This window comes from Cyanistes caeruleus, chromosome 2 (assembly GCF_971803275.1).
Source record: "Cyanistes caeruleus chromosome 2, bCyaCae1.hap1.1, whole genome shotgun sequence".
Classification (NCBI taxonomy): domain Eukaryota; kingdom Metazoa; phylum Chordata; class Aves; order Passeriformes; family Paridae; genus Cyanistes; species Cyanistes caeruleus.
In genome coordinates this window covers 76,162,177-76,176,174 of record NC_141702.1, presented here as the reverse complement: position 1 = coordinate 76,176,174, position 13,998 = coordinate 76,162,177, and the positions used below count along the sequence as shown (strand labels likewise).

At 33.2% G+C, this 13,998-nt stretch overlaps 1 protein-coding gene and 1 long non-coding RNA gene across 6 annotated transcripts in view; both read left to right on the top strand.

Moving 5' to 3' along the window:
• The window catches only part of PACRG (parkin coregulated), a 219,075-nt gene that overhangs the window by 30,006 nt on the left and 175,071 nt on the right, over positions 1 to 13,998 (top strand). The gene's annotated exons all lie outside the window — the stretch shown is intronic.
• On the top strand, positions 4,333 to 7,778 carry LOC147654937 (uncharacterized). The gene is made up of 2 exons (XR_015283483.1): positions 4,333 to 5,262; positions 6,645 to 7,778. It is a non-coding gene; the product is annotated as an uncharacterized LOC147654937 (long non-coding RNA).

Sequence of the window (13,998 nt, the reverse complement as noted above, 5' to 3'; positions counted from 1 at the left end):
GGCACTTTTCCACAATGAAGCCCTGGTCTTGAGTCAGGTTTACTGTGTGGTGATGACTGTATAACATTCCTCTTTCAAAACCCCTGTGGTTTTGCACTGCGTCTTGAGCCCGGTACCAGCTGTTTGATTAGGCATTTAATCATCAAGAGGCTTTGCAAGTCCCACCAATGGGTGTGGAATGCAGTCATGAATTTTAGGCTCTTGTTCCCCAAGGAAGAACATGGTATCCAGAGCTTAGTCACTAAGCTCCCTGTATAGCATCTTGAGGATAACTTCCATAAAAAGATGAAACTTCTGTTCTGACTAGGTGCCTCTTGCAATATGAAATGTGAAACATATGGTGTCATATGGTATCACATCAACTTATATTTGTCATCTTTGGCTTACAAGTGCTGGAAGGTACCCTCATTCACTTGGAGTTGAAAGATTGGATGGTCTTATTCAGGGAATAATCGGTTATCAGTATTCTCTGAACAAATGAAGTTGGGACTTGCTCCTGTGCCAGCTACAGCTGCCATCCTCTATCTAATAAGCTAGTGTTTAGAGACTTTTGGCTAAGAGGTGTAAAGTCAAGGCTGGATTCTCCAGAAGAAATTTAGGTTCACTTCTCACAAGAGCTTCTATATGTACATATGTATCCTTAACCTTTTCTACTGCTTTCATGTCAAATGGGAAAGTGACAACAATGAAAAGATTTCAACTTATATATTTGGATCTGGTTTTTAGCACGATAAATTGGCAGAAATGTAATCCCTTTTTTCCGTGAACATGAATGTAATTTTATGATTATGTAGTGCATAGCTAGATCGAAGGCAAGAGAGGAAAAGGAAACATTGCAGCAAGAATAAGGCTGTTGGGGCCATGCAGCTTTGAACATGCTAAAATACATTTTAGTTAGAAGAGTAGTGACATCCTGAAATGGGTACAAACAAATTTAGTCTATTATTTGAGTGTATTTCAAAGTAAGTTTCTTTTATCTCATCTCAAAGCAGTGTTAACATTCATTTCCCCCTCAGTAAAATGCAAACTTTTAATTGCTAGTTGAAAAAGAAGGCCAAATTGTTACAGCAGGTTTACTATGGTATTTTCAGCTCCCAAGAACAGTATTTTATCATTCTCACTTTGTTAGATACTTAACACTGCAGGACAAAATGTCAAAATATGATTTAAGTACAGTGTACATTTTTATTGGTTTTTAATTTGAAAATATACTGATACATAATTTTCACAGCACAATTACTTGTGAACACTTACCAGTTATTAAAATAAATTATGATAGTGTTTTCTGTTGATTGCAAACAGATATGTTTTTGAGAATATATACCATTTTAGAGCTTGGTTGGAAGAGTCATGTCAGAAGAGTGAGCAGTGACTAATGCATTTCCCATGTCATTTATTTTTATAAATTTCAAGAACATATTTGAAAGTAGTTTAATGAACTTTTTGCGGTAGAAAGACACTATGTGATGCAAAAAGAATCATATTTAGTCTTTTTTAAAAAGTTACCCAAACAGCACACTCTGTATAAGGTAGATTTTAAATATTTTTGCAGCTATCTAAACCAAGCAAGGAAGTTCACAAAACAGAGTAGAGAGCAGATTCTGAAATAATTAGCTTTCAGTTTTCTGAGCACTTTTTTTCCTTTCATCCATGTTTTATTATAGTGCAATATCATCAGCAGAGTGATACCATAACCTTCAAGAGATTATGATCAATCAAGTTTAATAATACCTACAAAACAGTCTTACACAGCGTGAGTAGATTTATGCAACATTATCATTTTGTTTAAAAAAACATTATCATTAGGCTTGGAGTAATCAGCATAGCAAAGAAATTAATGAGTATGTAAGGTTAGGTGTTTGTTTTTGTTTTGCAGTTATCAGTAACACTGAGAAATTAAGCATTTCTCCTGAATTTTGATGTTTGCCCTAGAGGCTGTAGATCAATCAAATGTTATTTTAATTTATATTATTTTCCCAAAACTTAAATGCCCTTGATTAATAGCAATGTATGTGACAGCAAGGGATACCTCTGCTTTCAATCTGTTACAAAGATCATAGAAGCAGTACATGTTAGGACTGTAAGATATTTCCCAAGGGATCAAGAAATCTGTACATTTCTAAAGACTGACCTATCACCTTGAAAAGCAGCCATGAAGGAGAGCTGCAAATGCAAGACCACTGTTAGGTCAACCTGTCGTGGTGGTGACAGGTCTCTGATATAAAACCCAATTTACAGTTTAAGAAGCACATCCATTATCCTTCTGATTTTAAAATATAACATACATCAGCAAAATGAAAAAAGAAAGTGCTAAAGAATTATGAAAGTCAAGGACTATTTCATATCAGAAAGTCACAGCCTTTTTTGCATATTACTGATTAAAATTACAGTGAATTTTAATATTCATTTGTGTCTTTATTTCTTCAGAAAGCTAGGCGTTAGCATCAGTTGAGCTTCAATTATTGTAATTCTACTTGTATTATGTTGTTTGGATTAGTCAGATGTTCTATTACATTACTCTTTATAGGAGTTGAAGAGGTTTTTGGAAGTGTGGATAATTTTGGACAAAGTGAATTTGTCAGTTCTTGGGAAAAAGTACTGTCTTTTTAATCCTAATGAAAAGAAAAATAACAACAAGTCATATTTTTCCTAGCTATTACGTTTAAGCTTCATCTCCATTTGGAATTTGGAATAGAACAAAAATTTCAAGTTTTCTGTGTAAAGAGGATCTGTAGTGTCTCCTACTTAAGAGTTTCAGTTCCTGAAAATGGAAAGTTTAAGGCATTACTGAATGATCCATAAAAAGGAAAAGTGTATTATTTTTTTTTACTTGATTACAGTAATGGACTTCAGTGTTAAGTTGGATAATGTAAACAAAACACTGATTATTTTGCTGTAATATCCACCAAGGCTAATGGAGAAATAAGATTATGAATTTCTAGTAACAAAGCAGGTTTTACTCTTTAGGACAGTTTCTAATGTCTTACTTCTGAAATTTTAAAATAGCTGTTTTAACTTTGCCCATATTTGATCATATATTTTTCTTTTATTGCTAGGTGGGGTTGCTTAGTACACAATTCTTAATTCTGCAGAAATATCTGGCAAAAGACTGCCTAAGTTCCTTTTTAAAATTTAGAAGTTTCTTAGGAATAAATAATACTACTAATTTCACATATTTTTCATGTGCTTTGGATAATTCAAGCATTTGTCCAGTCTATTTGTAAATATTTACATTTCTTTTAACCATTATGCCTGTAAATTCCAGAAGGGCTCTAAATCTTGTCTGCATTTTGGTTTAGTTTACCTTCTACTGGTAAGCATTTTAAAATCATTAATCTGTGCTCTGATCAGTGAACCTATGTTGTTTTTGTCTCAAGGCTCTGTATAATATAAGAGGCAGCAATCCAGTTTTTAAAGTTGAAATATATTTCATTGATATTTCTAAAGTCTCAGAAGATCTTCATATGAAGTAATTTATGAAGAGACAAAATAATTGTAATTTCAGCCAACTGGCTCAAAATCTGTTATGTTCACTTAATACGTGTTTGCTATTACAGTTTGCATTTTCACTTAGTGTTTTCTTGTTCCTTGAAGACAGTGAGATATTATCTGATTTATTTTATATATCAACAAAATTAAGGATGTTTATAATTTAAAAGAACTGAGAAAAACACTTTTTAGCTATGTAATCTAATCACATTTTAGGCATGTAGTCTCTGGTAAGATTCTTCTTTAACTCTTGATACATATAACTGCATCAGTTTTAAAAAGAACAGTATAAAAATTGTCATAAAGGCTTATGTATAATGTCCATATCTTCAGATTAATTCCTTTCTAGGAACAGCTGTTCTAAAAAAGTAAAATGAGCCTTGTACCTGCACCTGAATTTAGTGAACAGGAGGCAGCCCCATGTAGTTAGCCATTTTTGGAAGTAATTATTGTGATGGTGAAAGAACGTCATCTACCAAAGATAGTCTTTAATTTGAATTTTACTAAGAATTACAGTGAAACTGACATTCTTTTGAGGTAGGTTTCTTTGTTGGTAGTTTTTTGCTTGTTTAGTGCTTTTTGTATTTTTTTTGTTTATTTTTTTTGTGAAGGCTAAATATAATAGAGCTTTTTCAGAGTCAATTTAAAAAAATTTCTATTCAAAAAAGTTGAATTTGAATTTTTTTTAATTTAATGGAAATTTTGAAAGATCTGTTTTATTGTAATAATTGTTTGAGAGGAAAACCAGATTTCTTATAGGTTCTAGATTCAAAGAATTTCGATACTAAAAATTAACATTCACTTTGAAATTTCTAAAATTAACTCCTCCTATAAAGCAAATTTTGTAATTTTCAATAAGGTATAGGCTATTTCCTGGTGATAAAGTTGCTTGGTTTTGTGATTTCCCAAGGCTTCCTTACATGGCTTTTTTTAACTATTGCAAATGTTCCAGAAAATGTATTTTTTTACAGCTTAATACAGTCTGCAAGCAGGAAATGCAGGCCAAATGTGCCAAGTAGGGTCTGTGTGTTGTAAAGCAGGGATTGAAAGAAAAATTGTCTATAGTGAAAGTGGTAATAGCAGTGGTAAGCAGCAATGAGCTCTGGTCTTGTATACAATGGACTAAACAAGGCCTGTAGAGAGTGGATGTAAAGTATTTTGTTGATATATAATAGCAGCAGTTGGGAAAAGGTAATGAAGAGAACTTATTGCATTACATGTAAATCTGTTCTACTGCAAGACATATTTAAAGGGAATATTTACATGATTTTGTTTGCGTTTTAGATTTTTCCAAAGTATAATTATTCTAGAATAATTATCTTTATGTGAATGCTCCCCTCCATATGTTTCCATATGGACTTAAAGGTGGAAGAACTTAAAAGAAAAAATTGTTCTAGACTAATTAGTGCATAATGAAATATTTTGGAAAATTTCCAACTCTAGATGTGTGTTAATGATGTACCCTGAAGACTTGGTCCAGAGCCCATTGGATTTAATTCCCCTTGCTTCAGTGAAATTTCTTTCAAAACTACTGAGCCAGCTTTTAATATTTACTGGAGTAGATAGAGTTCAGGCAATTAGCAATTTTGAATAGGATTTAATGGGGCATTCAGATGATTTATCGAGCTCTCCAAAGTGTTACATAGATTGAGTTCCTTTGTAGTTGTCTTGTTCCAGAGTGGGGGAAGACATCCCTGTCATTAATGTGTGTGTGCCCTGCAGGAAACATTTCCACCAGCTTCCAAAAGCAGCAGTAAATCCTTCTTTCTGCAGGTATGGTTCCATGAGCAGGTGAACTGTGCTGCTGCCTAGAAATCTTTACTGTTTATCATTTTCTTTCTCCCCTGGTCTTCATTTTGCAGCCTCTCTTGTGCCATCTCTCCTTTTCATCTGAGACTAGAGTAAGGTGATTTGGCTTTCTAAGCCAACAGAAAACAATTAACTTTTTTCTCCTAGATTAGTTTTCTGCAAAATAATTCAGATTAATCAGTTCAGGGAACACTCACAGGCAGGCACATCACCCAGTAAAAGTCAGATGTTGGGAATGTATGTCAAGCAGTGCGGAGTGGAGGAGAAGGAAACTCTAAGCAGTAGTGAGATGTTAGAAGAGCTGTTTCATAGTAATGTTGAGATAGTAAAGCCACTATTGAAGCTTGCACTTGACAGTGATCCCTCAAAAATTCACTGGCAGGCATGATTTCCTACTTTAGGCAATGGAGCTATGGCTCCAAAGTATAAGCTTTTCTATAATCACATTGAATATTTTTTTTTAAAAAAGACCATTAGGATTAATTCTTTATTAAACCCATTATATTGAGAATTATTTCTTTATTCTCTAGAGGATTCTTGATTATTTTTTCCTTCTTTGTGATACATTCAGTTTTTATTTGGTGTTCTATTCAGGTGTATTGGGCAAAAATGTTCAGGCTGAGTGTGTATGCACTCTCTCCCTTTTTCTTTCTTACATAGTTCTACATTCATCATATTTCCTTTGTGATATAGTTTACAATATAATTTATACTGCACAGAATATCTCTATATTGTTTATTCTCTGTTGTTTTAATTATCTAGTTAAATATATTTTTTTTCCATTCCTAATGCATTAGGGTACATAGACCAGTGTGTTGGACATCATGCAGTATTTTCAATGTCATTAACTAAAAGCAGGAAAACTATTACACTGATAAGCATTTAATTTATTTTTTATCTCTTCCCTGTATTTACTGGTTTGTGCATTTTTTTTGTTGTTCCGCTTTTTTCTGTTAGGAAATAATCTACTTCTTGGAAGGTTAACATTCTTGTATTTTCTCTTGCTATCAGATTATTTAAGGCTCTCATATTTTCTTTAGAAATAGCTTTTACAGAAGAATGTTAATCTATTAATTTTGTTCGTTTTTACTTTTATCTCCCAGTCATGATTGGACTTTTGGGAGTAACTCCAGGTTAGATATTCTTCCCTTCTAGCATAATAATACTGTTCTTTTTCTGAGCCGTTTTCAAAAAAATCACTGTGAATAATTCCAGTTCTTGTATTTTTCCTGTAAAAACTTAGTTTATTGTTCATTAATTAAAATGTCTTTAAGCTGTTTTACTTAACAGGTTTTTATTGCAATACTACTGCAATATTCCATGTTCTCTTCCTGCTTTGGCTACAGCAAGCCCCATGGAACGAATGAATCAATGAAGATGTAGGAGGTGAAGACAAGGCACGGATCAATCATACCACAATTCTTCAGTCTTGAGTGTTTATCAGAACACCACATTTCAGGCAGTTTCAGTAATATGCCATCAATAATAATTACTGCAACATTGCTGATTCCAATACAATCATTGCTTCTGCAACTTTAGGAGAAGTTTTTCTTCAAATTTGAGCACTGATATTTTCCTTATTTAGGAATTGGTCACAGCAACATGCCTGACAGAGTTCAAGAAATGTTTGGACAATGATCTCAGGCATATGGTGTGACTCTCGGGAATTGCTGCTGGCTGAGCGTTGGACTCAAAAGATCTTTGTGGGTCCCATCCAACTCAGCATATTCTGTCATTCTCTAAAATTAGTTGCAAATTTATACTGTGTTTGCGTTGGAGCAAAGATTTGTAGTAATGTATTTGATTTTCACATTAATTTGTTTCTCAGCATCAAATATTCTGTACAGTCATATTCCCAAGTTTATTCCTTAGTATGCAGAAATGCTAAGGTATTAAACAGCATAAAATTTTACTAATACTTCCCTTCTGGATCAGTTTCTTCCTCTGAGTGAAAATAAAGCATGCCAGAGAAAAAGTGACTTCTTTGTTTTCTGAGATGGTCTCATCTATATGGCTTTTGAATCCTTGAAAAATGTGTGTTACTGTACTATTCTTAATGATGTAGAAGCAAATTCATAGCACCTTATCACTAGAAGCCATAGTAAAAGTACAGGATCTGCTGATGGCATTGTGCAACACCATTTCAAAATGAAAAGCTCAGGGTTATTGTATCTGTACTTTTAAAAAATTAAATTCATCTTACGTACATGATAGAAATATTTGAAGGTAATTATTTCACTCAGAAGACTACAGAGCTTGGAAGAATATTCAGGCAGAATATTCTGAGAAAGCTACAGAAATGGCATGGAAATATCTATCACATAGTGATAATTGCTAATGTTTTATTTTCATTTAGTCTTTGTCCCTATGTGAGAATATTTTACTCTGATTCAATTTTTCTGCAGTTTCATCATGTCTAATCCAGTTCATAGGTTGACATGATAAATAATGACCCTTTTCTTCTGGGTTTAAAGAGAAAATACATGAGAAAAAAAGAATGCAAATCTATCATTAGAGTTATTGAGGGGCAATTTATCTTTGCATAACTTTTAAGCAAACTGAAATAACTTTCGGTCTTTATTTGACCAAAAGTTACTATGTCACTGAGCTGTAGTTGCAATTAAGATTTTAGATGTCAACACTTTCAGTAGTTTTGAAAATAAGTTTTACCTGTCATTGCTCTAATTTTGTTTTTCACAAATTCACTATGCAGTTACTCAATATGGTTTTGATCTTCACAGAACCTATAGCTTTACGAATGCATTCTGTCCTTTTCTTATTATCTGTTGAAACTGGCAAATTCACTAAAAAATTGAGCATAAAGCCATACTTTTTGGCATTGGCTTTTTACAATTCCATTGGCTAATTGAAACTTTTTTTTCTTTTTTCTATTTTTAAAAATATATATGTCAACTTATTTCAAATTGATTCTGTATTCTTTCAGGAATAGATTCTGTTCATTGAGGATCTAAAGAAAACCAGAAGTTTGAAAGTTTGGAGTTTTTTATGTAGGTGCTCCTGATTTTGATAATCCAGTTGCCTGCTAATGATCCTTGGAATGACACTTGTCCTGCAACCCATCTGGGGGACGCAGGGAGAGGGTTTATGGTTTTGTTTTTTCGATCTCAGTAAGAAAGGCCTGACAACAAAGAACATACTGAAATAGCTATTTTAATAGGACAGAATAAAAATATGAATACAAATAGAAGATAAATTTTGTGTCCTTTCAGATGCTTGAAACCCTACTTTTATTCAGCATTGAACTGGCCTCAAAGTGAATTTTCCACTGGCACCTCACTAGGTTTTCAAAATGTTTTTTTATTATTATTATTATTATGCACATGCATTTTTCTGTTTATTTTTTTGAGATATTAGGATTTAATATTTTTAAAGAAGACATATCTAAAGATTTTAATATATGGCATCAGATGTTTGATTTGTTCCAATATCAGCTGTGATTAATCTGATAATCTCTTACAGATTATCAAAGCCTTTTTAAGGCCCTTTATTATTGCAAACTCCAGTGTCTGACATAAATGTTTTTATTATGCCAGTTACAATCTGGCTTAATTTTGAAAATTAGTTTTTTCTGATTGCATGCTGTGCCTCGGCATCTTTGCAGTTTCTTTTTGTAGCAATACCATATAATCCTAAGCATTTTTCACTGAGCTTTTTTGAAGCTGTGATTTTACCAATAACCATAATTTCTTCCTTATTTTATTACTAGCTGAAAGTATTTTGATTGATAAATATTAAACAAAAGGTGACATAAACCTGAAATTTTAAAGCCTCGTTTTTTTCAGGATTAAAGGAAGTAATTCATTTCAATTCAGCAAGGAATTGGCTCAGTGAGTTTAAATGATTTTACCTTCTGTTCTTTCAAAATTGTTTATGAGGCTATCTGAATTCCCTCACTCTTATCTATTGTACTGGTATGCTGTGTAAATATTTTCAGCAATTTGGCAATGTATTTTTAATGTGGGCATTTGGTTTATAGTAAAGCACAGTTTCAATTAGGTAAACCTTCTAAGCAGTCTCTTCAATCCATCTAAATTAACCATTTATTGGAAGACCATCTTTTATTTTGGAAAAGAAAGCATAATTGAGAGCAGAATGACTACATTGAAGACTTTGAAGAGTAACTTACAACCATGGCTTTTTCATACTGGAAAATAAAACATGAGATTGCAAATACATGGCACATAAAATGCAAAATGTAATATATGATCAGCTGGAGATTTTCATTGTTTCCAGTAATCTCATAAATTCACCAAGAGAGCTCTTGTTACATGGATGGGTACCAAATAATTTTTCATTGCATCACAGTTCTTTTTCACAGAAATAAAGTGTCCCAGAAATGTAAATGTTGTCCATACACCTTCTTATTAGAAGCCATTTCCATGTACGTTTGTAGGGAATTCAATATGGAAAAAAAAAGGATAGAAAAACTGTGTGAAATGTTTGTAACTAGTAAAATTAAAAACTACCAGCAGGTTAAAGGAGTAAAGGAGACTTAGGGGACACCTTATCATTCTCTACAGCTACTAGGAAGGTGGGTGTAGTCAGGTCAGTCTCTTCTCCCAAGTAAAAAGCTATACAACAAAACCTCAAATTGCACCAGGGGAGGTCTGTATTGGATATTAGGGAAACTTTCTCACCAAAAAGGTTGTCAAGTCTTGGAACAGGCTGCCAGGGAAGTGGTAGAATCAGCATATCTTGGAAAGTAGTATTGAAAAGACATGAAGATGTGGCACTTAGGGACATTGCTTAGTGGTGGACTTGGAAGTGCTGGGTTAAGGACTGGACTCAATGATCTTAGGGATCTTTTCCTACCTCAGTGATTTTGTGATTCTATTCTATGATTAGGTGTAGTACTTTATTCTGACTTCCATCAGTGTTATTATTAGTTGCTCTCAGTTGACAACTGAACTATCAAATGGTGTATTGCTCAAAATTAATTTCTTCTTAAAAACTTAATAAATCTGATAAGTAAATAATGATTACTGCTCACCTTTCTTTCACATTTTTACTTCACAATTATCAGACATCTTTTCTTTCTGAGATGGTGTAATTGATATGCATCAAATAAAATTGTCTGTTTTCCTCGATTTCTGTTTAACTTTGAAGTTGCAGTTTCTGTTACAGAGCTGAAGAAGAGCTTCTGTTTTGATTTTGTTGGTTATATAAATTAGTATTCACCCTATCTTCAAATTTTATTTCTAGATTATGTATATGTTGATTGCATTTGTCAAGGAAAATAGAACTAATAAAAAAAATAATTGTAATAGGTTAGAAACAATTTTTTTCACTACAAATCCTAAATGTCTTTACAATGATTTTTAATGCATAATATTCCATTACAACAGTCTCTTTGTTGGATCCTCTTTCTCATGATTTTGTTTATCTTGTGAGAGAGTTCAAGAAGAAAAGATGGATGAAGCTTAATGTCTGGCTACTTTCCATCTGTCACTCTATTGGGGTATCAATTGTGCTTTTTACTCTTTACTGGTAAGAGCATTTCTTCTACCAAAAAAGGTGGAGAAAACTATGAAAATTGAAATAAATTTTGCCATGTAGAGAATCAGGTTCAAATTTCCAGTTATCTTTCAGTGTCTATGTTAGCTTACTTGAAAACTGGTTCCTCTGACAGAAGAAAATTACAAAGGACATAATGAAAGAAAAAAATAGCCTTATGACAGCAAACCATACAATGTTGTTCAGAATAGACAGACGCCTTGCAGTCTTCATCCTAGTGTCTGTATTTATATCTAGCAGCAAGATGGACATTGAAAGATAATTTGTTTAAATGACCACCAGCAAAATTGCTGTGTATGCTGAAAAAAGTCATAAAAATTCTAAACTGAGAGGGAATGTCACATCTATTGGAACTCTGTTTTCAATGCTTCTTCAAACAGGCTTCCATTTCTCCATATTGGAAAAGGTTTTTTCATAATCATGAAGGCTTTTTTCTTTTTTTTCTTTTTTTTGGTTAGGTATAGAAAAATGGTCTGTTGAGATCAAAGGAAAAAAAAAATTTAAAAACTTCCATGCCTCAGAGCCATAATTCTTGTTCATTTCTGTTCATGGAAGAGCTGCTTTCTGACAAGTTCTTATGGTTATTTTGATTGATTCTCTTGCAACTTATGTGGAGTAAAATTATTCATATTTCTGTTCTGGCACTTAAAAAGCTACCTTCTTTTCCCTTAACTCCTTCTTACAATTAGATTATGTTAACTGTGTTTCTTCTATCTTTTCTATCTTACCTCAAGCATCTACTAGGTCCCAATAAAATTATGCTTTGTGATACTGAAAATTGAAACTTTTTCTGGAATTTTGTTTTTTCTAACTACTAGGTAATGTATTTAAAAATATTTTTCTTTATGATTAAAACAATTGAAATGGTTTTACTTTGATTGGCATGGTCTTTAAAGTATGATTCCTGTGTCTGGAAGTTCAAACTGGGTGTTTGAAAGTTAATTTTCTTCTCTAAGAGGTGCTGGTCTGAGAGAGGCTGCAAGGATATACAGAATTAGAGTAGACATAAGTACCTGTGTTAGGAAATGAAGCCCCAGACAAATAATTGAAGCAACTGATAGTCCAGATGTGTCTCAGGAAAAGACAGTCTGAACTTTCTGGCAAAATGTACATTAGAATAATAAAGTACTTAAAGCTCTTAAAAAAAATAAAAGCTTAATAAACAAGAATAGCATCTAGGAGCATGGTAAATGCTGGTGCATCTGAATTACACTGAATTATAGCCTAGGTTACCTGCATTCTCCATCACTTGCTTCACTGAGATTTAATAGCAAAGCCTCCAGGACAAAGTTACCAGAAGCTGCCTATGCAATTTATTTGAGCTACAGAAAAATACTGCTTATGAAAGCAAGAATTTGTGATTCCTTTAATTAAAGTCCTAGCATTTTCATAAAAAATAATTGGTCTAGATAAGAAGATACTTACACATAGAGTCAAATAGCAGTTATTGCTGCTTATGCCCAGTACTGAAACTATTGAAATTTATATACACAAGCTTTCTAGTATCTGTGCCTTAAGCTGATGTTGTATGTCGTTCCGATTGGGAACGGCTAGGAAGAACGACACAAACTCTCAAGGGAGTTTCAACATGAGAATTCCCTAGTTTATTGCTTCAGGCCTGTCTTATAGACAGATACGTGGAAAGTACAGAAAGGAAACTCTTATTGGTTAACAAAGTGCTACATCACCATCATTGGTCAGGGGCACACTGCCCTCCTGACCCTCTCTTGCAAGAGGAAACAAGAGGACAGATAAACAGCACCTGGCAGTTGTTTTCTGTCTCTGAGGATTGTTTTGAAATCCTCCTTTGAATTCCCAGGCTAGCTTCTCAGGCAGGACCGAGAGGCCATGGGCCTGCATTTTCTGCAGCTCCCTGCAGCCTGTTCCAAAGCTAGCATCCATAGTTGTGCTCACCTTCTAATGCATGTCTGGGTTGTGAAGTCAGTGGTGCTACTTCTCCTTGGAAGAAGCAGTTATACATTGATCATCATCCCAGCTTTTTTGAGAGGAGGAATGTGATGTTCTGTTGATGGACTTTACCTCATAACTAGGGCGTTCTCCTTGTGTATGTTTGGCGTCACATTTATGTATTAGCTAACATAGCTGACTTTTTCTTCATTGCCACATTATATCCAAAATTGCTATGAATTTTAAGGTTTGCATATGTTGTGTACATGTTCTTGTGTGGTTGGGGAGTGTTTAAATCTATAAATATAAAATCTATTTTGTTCTTTATTGTCCTTAGAAAGTGGTGATTGTGATTCTGTAATTATAATATAATTATAATGGAAACTATATTAAGCATACAAAGAATATGATTCCCTGAGACTCTGCCTACTTTCCAAAAAATTTACTAGAACTCAAAAAAAAATTATTTTTTTTTTTGGTATTGCATTGTTCTGAGTAATTGTAGCTGTTTGTTGCTCATGGCACTAGATTTTCTGATACACTCTGGTCCTCCTTAAGGAGCTGGGAGTAAATAAATAAAAAATTACCAGTGAAAGTGTCATACGGCTAATTACCAATATTAGTAATCAACCTATTTATCACTCTAGTCTATAATGTACACTTTTCAACTTTTAATGTGCATAGTTGTGAGTTTTGGGGGTTTTAGAACAATTACTTTTGACTAAAGTAAGGAGACAGTAACATTTCACTTTGATGTACCTGCAAAACATTTATACAATTTTGCACTTTGGAGTTTTATTAATAATTTTATTATAAATTCCTTTCCTAGATGCTACATGGAGCAGTTTCTTCATAGTTCCCCATTAATTTATTTTGGGTTTTTTATTTCTTTGAAAAATTTCAGAAATACATTTCTCAATAACAAATGTCGTATTTTGGTACCCTAGAAGTCAAGACACTCATCTGTGCTATGAAAATCTTAGATTTTTTTCCATTATAGCACTGAAATTTATGCTTTTGGGATATGGTTTCAACTAAAACAATGTTTTCAAGGCTTCTAGAAATAACAAGAAATAAGATAAAAATAAATTTATTAAAGCAGTCCCCTTGAAACTAGATACTTTCATTCCAGTCCCTGCTCAGAATACCATATATACCATATTAAACTGCATCAAAGTATGCTAGGAAAGAAGCACCCTAATACATTGAAGTCCCATAAGTAAGGCATTCTCTTTTATTCTGCAACACCACTTGTTG